Source organism: Dreissena polymorpha, chromosome 5, assembly GCF_020536995.1.
Source record: "Dreissena polymorpha isolate Duluth1 chromosome 5, UMN_Dpol_1.0, whole genome shotgun sequence".
NCBI classification, from domain to species: Eukaryota; Metazoa; Mollusca; class Bivalvia; order Myida; family Dreissenidae; genus Dreissena; species Dreissena polymorpha.
Genome location: NC_068359.1, coordinates 31,986,640 through 31,996,719, shown reverse-complemented (window position 1 = coordinate 31,996,719; position 10,080 = coordinate 31,986,640). Strand labels below are relative to the sequence as shown.

General features: G+C 33.4%; 1 long non-coding RNA gene across 2 annotated transcripts; it reads right to left on the bottom strand.

The window, feature by feature from the left end:
• Positions 1–5,102: 5,102 nt before the first annotated feature.
• On the bottom strand, positions 5,103–6,859 carry LOC127881794 (uncharacterized). Of its 2 annotated transcripts, XR_008050273.1 has the most exons (3): positions 6,779–6,859; positions 5,658–5,956; positions 5,103–5,208 (listed from the first exon to the last, which is right to left on the bottom strand). It is a non-coding gene; the product is annotated as an uncharacterized LOC127881794 (long non-coding RNA). The 2 variants fall into 2 exon arrangements; XR_008050272.1 differs by lacking the exon at positions 6,779–6,859 and having other exon boundaries at positions 5,658–5,959.
• Between the last annotated feature and the right edge of the window lie 3,221 nt (positions 6,860–10,080).

Sequence of the window (10,080 nt, the reverse complement as noted above, 5' to 3'; positions counted from 1 at the left end):
ACATATAATGCATTTTTTTTTAAATTTCATATAAAATATGTTATACTTATGGATGTATTATTTCGTTTTTTATGTCAGTCCAAATAAGTTACTTGTTCATACTAAGCAAGTACGTCTCAACACGGATATATTTGTATATAAACTAAACATAGATATATGTGTATGTAACCAGTACAAGATAGTATTGCTTTTAAGTTTAAACCGATTTGGCCCGCCTGCTAACAAGGCCAAACCGGATCAGATGACATACTTTCATTCATGTAGAACAGATGTTCTCTCAACAAAACGTTTTAAGTGCTTAATATAGATACGGTACTTACAGTCGCCTATCCCAGTGTAAAATTGATTAAACTTTTTTCAATACATGCATATGTTGTACTACATGCGGCATGAATTGTACGCATGTATGTAGTTTGTGCAAATTAAATTCCGGTTAGCTCAGGAAATCAGCGCGTTCGTGCTTCATGCTACAAAAGGTATAGGTCAAAGACTACTGTGTTAACCATACCTGGTCGATTAACCCGAGGAATGTACGCACAGCATCCTGTTATTATAATAGGCTGTCCTTTTACCGCCGTGGTTGATACATGCGCTTCTCACATAGGCGACACGGGTTCAATCCTCGTTCCCGGAAGCATGTGAGTTTTGTTGATTGTAACCATACCTGAACGGTGGGGGTTCTTCCGGGTACCAAGGCACACAATACAGGACCACATTAAAATTGAAAAACAAAATCAGTAACAAATAAAAACACTGGAGAATGGCAGATTTAGTTCGAAATTCGTCCCACCTTATGTGGGTCTAGTAAGTAAATTAGTATAGAGTGCTGGGACTCACTCCGGGTCCTCACATAAAGCCGCCTCAGGAGCGGAAGGACACAATAAACTTTATAATACACACACATCCTGTAAACAAACTACCTTCACTAATAATTGTTAATATCATCATCATTATCAGCAGCAGCAGCAGCAGCAGCAGTCGCACCCGTGTGATCGCAATCCCTTTCACGACCACTTTCTTTTAACTTTCTTTTTGGATTCCAAAAATACCAATTTTATATCAATGCAATTAACTGCGAAGTATTAAATAATTTGCAAGCATGTATATGGTATGTCAGTAAGAACTGTTTGCTATGTTTGACAATAGCATACGTTTCATTTAGCAACATTTAAAACTAAACGCCTTTACCAATTACAGTTTCTTTCAAAATATTTAATGTAATGCCATTTTAAATAAGCATTATACACGCTAAATTAAAAATATGATTATTTATTATTATTATTGTTCTTAGATATATATTGTTTGAATTATCCAACTGTAAACGCAAGACGCTGCAATCAAGTGTCAACATTATATATAACATATATATATATATATATATATATATATATATATATATATATATATATATATATATATATATATATATATATATATATATATATATATATATATATATATATATATATATATATATATATATATATATATATATATATATATATGTTAAATAGTTTCGAAAATAGTAATAACATACTTATGTTTTAAAGGCTTTCTAATTCTATTTGGGTGTTTATTCCGAGATCAGTTTAATAAATTATATTGAAACTGTGCATTAAATTTTCAAACGGGCCTAGAGGTAAAGATACAATTTAATAAATGAATCCAAATATGGGTAAACACATGCCATATATTAACGTTCAATGTCACATGTTAAATAACAAAATACAGCGGTAACTTTATTTTACCGTTAGGTATTTTTCACATTCAATATCAAGGTATAGTAAGAACGCTAAATATTTTTTTATGAATATAAGCATATTTGAACCACACAATTATCACGAAATATTTTCGATTCTGCTTCAAAAGCGTATGTTATTTTCTAATGCATAGTTCACAATTTTAATGGTTCAACACACACATTGCGGTTGTATGATTCTCAATAATATCAAGAAAAAAAGATTCATTTTATCTTAGCATACATGCTGATACTTCTAAAATGTGTCAGGTAGCCAGCCAAAAGGTAACATGCCCTATTAAGTTTATATTTCCAGATAAGTCCGAGTACAATTAGGTTATAAACACAAAACGGCGTCGATGCAATACGTCGTTTGTGTTACTGGAAATGTATATACTATTTGTTTTATGGTGGCTAACATATATCATTCGTGGTCGGAAAGGTTTCTAACACGCCTTTTTAATATAAAAAATAATCCTGACGTTCCATCCATTAAATTTTGCTGTTGTGATCAAACGACATCGCATAAGAGATCACCGTTGTATCCGTATTTCATTTCACTTTGTTTACGAAGTTTAAATATGACGTACCATGTCCATTTGTATGATTTAATATATGATGTATGAAACCACTGGACAAACCCGGACAATTAACAAAACGGACAGCACAAACAAACCCGTTCTGGAGGTTATATAAAGTTATTATGAGTCTTCGTGTTCTCGATTTTTAAACTCGACAACAGGCTTGAACGATATTGCAGAAATCAGTCACCATAGTTTTGTGCATGAGTGATGGATCTAAGCAATGCAAATAACGCACCGTTATGTTGGGATTCGAACTGTTTCGAGGATGGTTGTTTTTATCCGTTAAAGCATGTAGAATGAACGATACAAATATTCATATACGTTATTAATGTTGATAACTGGTTTGGTCCAAATAATTATAAAGGAAAAAACATTACATATGGAACTCTGTGTGATTAACTTACAGATAGCGATGCGACATAACAGCATACGCATATCAGTTATTCTTTTAGCATATTGTTTATTATCATGTACTCTGTAGCTTATTGTTTATTCTTATGATAGAAATTTAAGTACAGATAGATTTAATAATAGGGAAATATTTTAATAATATGCTTGAGCATGTAACGTATCTGTATGTTGCGGGTATTTAGGAATTAACATAACAGAGGTCAGTTCGGATGGGACATGTAATGAAGTTTAAAAAATTGATTATGGAAGTATGGTTTCATTTCTCCAATGTAGTTCAAATATCGGGAACATCTGTTGAAATGGTCTTAGTTCTTGATTAACAATTTGGCTCGTAGGTCAACATTACTTCAAACCAATACATAATTCAGATATGATAATAATATAAGGGTAATTCCAATTTCCCAAGGTACATACGGATACAAGTTCGGATTGAATGTGTATAGAATGTGTATCAGGGTTTGCATAATCGATTATAGAAGTGTTAGGTTTCATATTACCAATGTGGGTTGTCCATAGAGAACATCTGTTTGTATGATCAAGTATGCTAATGAAATGAGGTCTCCTGTTCCCAAAGTGATAATTGTGTATTGCACTCTTCTGCTGTGACATGCGGTAGATGCATGAGCGATCCATCCAATCAACAAGGGTTATTCGAAGGGGTGGGTTTAGTAAATCGGTGGAAGAGTATCAGTTAACCAATCAAGAATGGGATAAGACATATCTAAACTTTATGTTTATTTTTCCTCAGAATAAAAATGCTGTGAGGTGGTTGTAAGAGGATTCTGCGGTTAGATTTTAAAGTCTGCGGTGAGAGTTGTCACGTTTTCTTGACGGGGCGGCCATGTTGGCCGCCGCGCTGTAAAATTGTACTTCATGAACAATAGAAGCGTTGTGTTAGAAGTTATTTAACAGAAATAAATATCAATGAAATCAGAAATGAACTTTGGTCGTTAGTGTGTGTTATCCACGAACGATACGTAATTATGTGACAGCGTTTAAATGCAAAGCGCTCAAACGTGTTCGTTCTACCATATATTCAAGATAAATATAACTTCCACTGCGCACATCTTATGACACATCAATAGTAAATACATATTATATGCATTCGTTCAAATTTAAGTCAAAAAGTAAAAAACTAAAAACAAATATAGAAATTAATACCACAATACCACATAAACAAAATGGTTCCGATTCGCCGCAAATATTCACATCTTACTTCTTTGGTCAGGTGTCAGGTCGCTGATCGTTACCATAAACCATTTAACTTCCTCGCTCAATTCAACATGGAGCCAAATCTTGACTAGGTTATCACGTGATAACTGTTGCTGAATATATTGTTGGTTAAAAACAGCTCCTTTATCATGGAAACAAGATATACCCTTGTGCGTTTTACGATAATTCATGGTTAACTGTGAGGTTCAACGTTTCTTTTAAAGGCGATGACGCCCGCTTCAAACATTTGCATGTTGTTTTGATCACTTGCCGTTAGAAAAAGACTATCGCAGGTTTGCAAGAATTTCTGTCCTGAAAGTGTTATCGGAAATGTATTCTCATACAGATATTATAATGGTATTTAAAAAACGTGCACATTATAAATGAATATATTGCATGTTATGATTTCTTTGCACATAACATCATACATACGATATGTACTATTTTTTTCGGAGCATTCTAGAATACTAGCCTAAAATCATTGTAAGTGTTTGTTCCTCTGTTTTGTTCGCTGGTTAACTAACTGATTGTTTTAATATTGTCCTTAAAGTTTTAACGTTTTGGTAATTTGACAACATTGAAAAAAAGTTGTTTCAGATTCGCAAATTTTCGTTTTAGTTATGATATTTTCAAGGAAATAGTAACACTGACCATTTACCATGCTCTTAAATATCCAGTATATGCATCTTTTGACGATTTGAAAACCTGAAAATTAAAAAGCGTTGTGCGACGCGAAACGATTGAATAATTTGGAAAGTTCTGTTGTTGTCCTTCTATTTTGAGATACTACAAGGATTGCTTATATAGCTAAGAAATACATCCGAGCTAAGCATGAACATGGATGGTCGAGTTGTCTAGGCGGGAGACTTTTTACTCCAGGGGTCAGTGGTTCGAGCCCTGTTGAGGGTTTTGTTCCTTTGTTTAAATTGTGTTCATGTTTTTTACTGGAGATATTTAGCTTCGATACATACCAAAATCTGTGAAACGGCCGCTTTAAATTGCATTCTCAAAACTAGAATCCATGACTTTAATGTAAGCTTCATTATGATGAGTATTGTTATCTGTTTCGTCCCCAAAAATATCTTTATTAGCATAGCACACGTGTTCCCATATGTATTCAATTAACTTAAGGACAAAACAAAATTACAAAGTCGATATGCGATTTAGTTTATGTATTGCTGTCTAAAACTTTATTGGAACGTAAATTACAAGGAAACGGTTGCTTTACATGTATCTAAGTGTGGTGTTGTAAGATGCGTTTTCCTGAAACAGAAATGACAAATTTGAGCGTAATAAAAGGATTATAAATCTTCATAAATGTGTTACGCTGAGTGGGAACGCCTGTGAACATACTCAAATGATACTTCATGTGTCGATGCAAAGGACAGTTAAGATAAGTTGAACTTTGCCTTGAGAAAAAAGGTTAATGAAAATTAACATCGTGACCACTCTTGTTTCTTACGTATATACACAAATGGAATATTCAAACCATATGCACTCATTGTAACATTATGTTGATAACCATTATATTGCATTTAAGACATAAAAGGCATTGTAAATCGTGTTTGAGATTTTAAAAATATTTGCGTTATTGATTTTTTTTTTTTCGTTTAGGCTGTGTTTTACAAAAACACATCTTATACCAAACACAATCAATTCACGTATGCCCATTATGATAAGTAGATAAACAGAACTGAAGATATCACACTTACCTTTACGACATTTATTATTTGCCATAGCCGTATTTGCCTTTGCCACCCCCTCCGAGGATTTTGTATAACCATCCGCCACCATAGTTGTCATAGTCGCCATAGTTGCCATAGTTGCCATAATTTCCTGGATACCCGCCATAGTTTCCCCCGTAGCCATAGTTTCCGGGGTAGCCATAGTTGTTACCGCCATATCCGTAATCATAGTATTGGGCGTTTGCTACCGGAGCAATCGCTAGAAGCACTACGGCCGCGACTAACAAACACATCAACTGTTTGGTGTTCATCTTGAGTGATCGTTACTGGAATACCCAAGCAAACAATATACTCAATAAAAATAGTGTTTGAAGCATAGACAGTAATGAACAACATATATCAAAATAACATTAAACAACATAGTGCGAGAAAAATAATACTTAAACTAAATATTCTGATGTGAATGTAATTATTTATATTTGAGTGTCAATAATTAGGGAGCAAATATACATGTAATGCTTTATATTTATGAATATAAAAAATAAGCCGCACTTATGGAATTATAGGCTAAGAAATAATTATAATAGTATGTAGACAGTTTCGGACAATGTAGTTAAAAATAAAACAACGTAACAAAAGAAACGTTTACAAGTGGTGCACGGTCATTGGCGTCCGATAAACAACAAAACTGTTCTGCAGAGACTGAGTCATTTATCAAGCATACTTATGGATCCTCCAATATTTTCCATTAAAAGCAAATATAATACAATTAGAAGGGCAGAACAAGGTCGTCAAAACTGAAATACCGAATCTGACAATGAAATTGATTGCGATAATTTTTAAGTATATTACTTGAATTCCTATTAATCTCAGCTACATCTTTCCACAATTTTCTGACCATAATATTAAAAATGTACTGACCATTTTGTAAAAAATCAGCAGGTTAAAAAATGCATCAACAGAAGTCGTTTTTTTTTCAAAAATCATCCGTCAAACAATCCTTCTTTATGTGTTCACGTTCTTTCCTTTGATTCGGAAGCAATTTATGGAAGTTTGTAATTATATGATGCAGTGTGATACAGGATAAATATTTAACTGAAAATATCATTAAATAATAAATATCCTTAAAGGCAAATTAAAAGACTCACCGTTGACGTTGCTCGGAGGATTCTAAGCATTCAGTAATGCAGCTCAAATGCAGACGTTTATATACCTGAAGTATTCAATCCATCCTAACGTAAGGTTTAAAGCTTAATTAGCAACATGCGCAGAATTTACATTTTGTGCAGCTTATTTGTAATCAAGTATAAACAGATTTTGTCTATTTTCGGTTAAATCGACAGCAGGAGTAATTACGGATTAACGTGTGTGTAATGAAAAGTGCGGACTGCGTTAACGTGTGTGTAATGAAATGTGCGGACTGCGTAACTCTGGAATTTAATATCTTAAAAAATGCTTAATATGCTTTAAAAAAAGAGTACGACATCAAAATACAACACCGGCATTAAAACTCTGATTTAATTCAGATTTGTATTGACAATAAATTGATAGAGCCTGGTGCAATTTTATTTTTAAATGACTGGTTATTTAAAAATAATTGCTACCCGTAAAAATTCAGTTATATAAATTTATAATATTCCGTTTATTGTGTATATTTTTTTAATGGCTTAATCTTTTCCAACGTTGTCATTGTTATGTTGATCTATTTTTCATGACGAGTGACAATGCATGGACCAACTGTGCAAGCATTTGTTTTAATGAAAGACGTCTATATGATGCGCACATATATATTCTAATTATTGAAAAAAAAAACTAATAATAAAAGTAATACAACAACATATATTGCAAATAATGTACATTGCATATAACGCTGTATTTTCGGTGTTAACATAAAGCCAGATATGCTTTAAAAATGTTGACAATTTAAATTACGATTTCTTTTTAAATAAAATATGAATATGTTAATTATTTTAATTTTAATAAACTAGTAGGTTTATACGGATCCTATTATATGTTTAGTTTATACAGCATTTTAACAGTAGTACAGTTAAACTTTGAGTGCAGTAAGCGTGATAGAGATATAATATAATCGCATTGACTTAAATAGGATTTGAGTTGACGATGCTGCAAAACAGCAGGTGTGAAATTCACGTATTTAATCAAGTGTTGAATTGTTCTTGTAAGTCGTGTTTCTTCCGAAACGTTTCACTTTTATGTATGTTTTAAGTATATAACTGAATATTAATCACATAAGCGGATGTAATACAAATATAATAGTTGGCATGGGGGTTAACGTTAGAAATTTTCACTGACTTGCCCGGGGGCAAGTAACTTTGAACATCTACTTGTCCTCATCAAAAACTGGTTGACCTATTTAGCAGTCACTATTTTATTGATCTTTAATGTATTAATTCACACGCAATATTATGCCAGATTTAATTATCCCCTTTTGCCAACTTAAATAAGGTCCGCTTCCTGATATGAGGCATATATTGTACCGTCTGAAATTACGGCAATGAATTTACTATCCTCAATACTCTTTATGATTTTTCCCGCGCTGCTTCAGCAATAAAATGCATTAACTCTGTAGCTGCGCTATTGTTAAGTTATTTCATGCCAATATCAAGACCCTGGGACTTAGGAAGACAACAAAGGCCTGAATATTCGGTGAATGGTCTACACGTTTGAGCAATGTAATGCACATTTCGAAATTTGATACACAACATACTATGCAATACAGAATTTTATCCTTGTGGAATTAATCAATGTTGTTATGTGTAAAAGATACAGGAGTGCATGTCTAAACTATCTACTGCCTATGCACGCTTTGTAGACGGACGGATTCATACACGAAAGTATATGACATATTTATCTTGATTTAGGACTTGCTGAATATAACAAATATTACACATGTTAAATGATACAATACTCAATGGACTGAAGTGCACAATTTAAATAATGTTACGACTTGAAAAAAATGTCATCATGTGTGTGTCCTACACTTTTAATTTACCGTATGATAAAGCTTACACCATAAAATGCAACGTATTATAATAAACATGTGCTTGTGTCCGTGACCACGATTTGTGGCCATCAAATTGTTTGATGGTGTAGTTATTATTGAAGATAAGAGTGGCTTTACTTTGTACTTGCAAAGTTATACATATCGTATAATTATCTGAGGATAATATTGCAACAAGAATGTATTGTTTCAGTTTATAAATGAATACAATCAACAATCGCAGTACACGTTAACATTATCAAGATTGTCCTCAATCCATGACATAAATCGAAGTTTTAAGAGCTATACATGTTTCAAAATACTCAAGTCTCCGCGCATCTGCATAATATATCACTTAAACTGCTGATCGTCCCTATCAATCGGCATATCCTGTTTTGTACCCATTCTGATCTTTTTTAAGAGCACAGCGTTCCTTTTATGCAACCATTAAAGAGTTAAGTATGTCAACTATCGCGGATATATATATATATAGCTTTTCATTGCAAGCTGCTTGATGTTGTTGACCCTACCAACAAGTTCATTGTTTCAAAAATGGTGGAAGGAATGCAAAAAGATAAGAAAACACACGATAATAGGCTACTGAAACCTTTGCGTCGGAGTAGTTCATTTTTTTGCTGACATCGAAAAAGTATCTGGACGTTCCATATTGCCATTCCGAGAAGTTGGAATTCACAGAAAAATTGGGTTCCTTTTTAATGTGTCTTTAGTTCATATATCTGAAAAATATTTACATTAATGGTAAATATAAATTTGAATGATTTTTAAGAAAGGTAAGTAACATATAATTTCGAACAAATGCAAACACCGTACCAAACTGATAGAAGACGTTTGCTGTTTACGCCACCAACGCTGATGAAACGTTGGTTAGTTTCGTGCATCCTGTGCATGAACCGTTGACGGCCGAAAAGAAGATGGCATCGCACTCATTTGTTTCGCTACAGACAGTAGCGCACTCAGTGGCGCTTGAAACACCAACTCTTGTAAAGACGCGATAACTTTCAGCACATACTTTTTCCACATTAATATTGCCGCTAAGAAACTTGGATATTTAAATCCCTTTATACCTTTCACAGCAATAAGAAAAATTGCGTACAGGTAGACTGTCAGATTCATTGCGCGAACTTTGCAATCCGATGTGTTCAAGCCGAAAGTCAATGCTGATTTGAACTATCTCTATCTCTTTTCGAGCTCATTAGCAATGCGTTCATTAAAGATAATTTATAGATTACAGCAGTTCCGTTTTCAACGGAGCGCGAAGCTGTGTGTGTGTATTTCGATGTTTATGAGGTCCGTCCGCGCATGAGGCAGCATTATGTGAGGACCCGGGGTGTTTTCTTATCAGGTTTTAGACTCGCGAAAGTGAGGACGAATTTTAAATGATAGCTGCAATTTCCAGCTATTTATTGTTTACTGATATATTTTTAATTT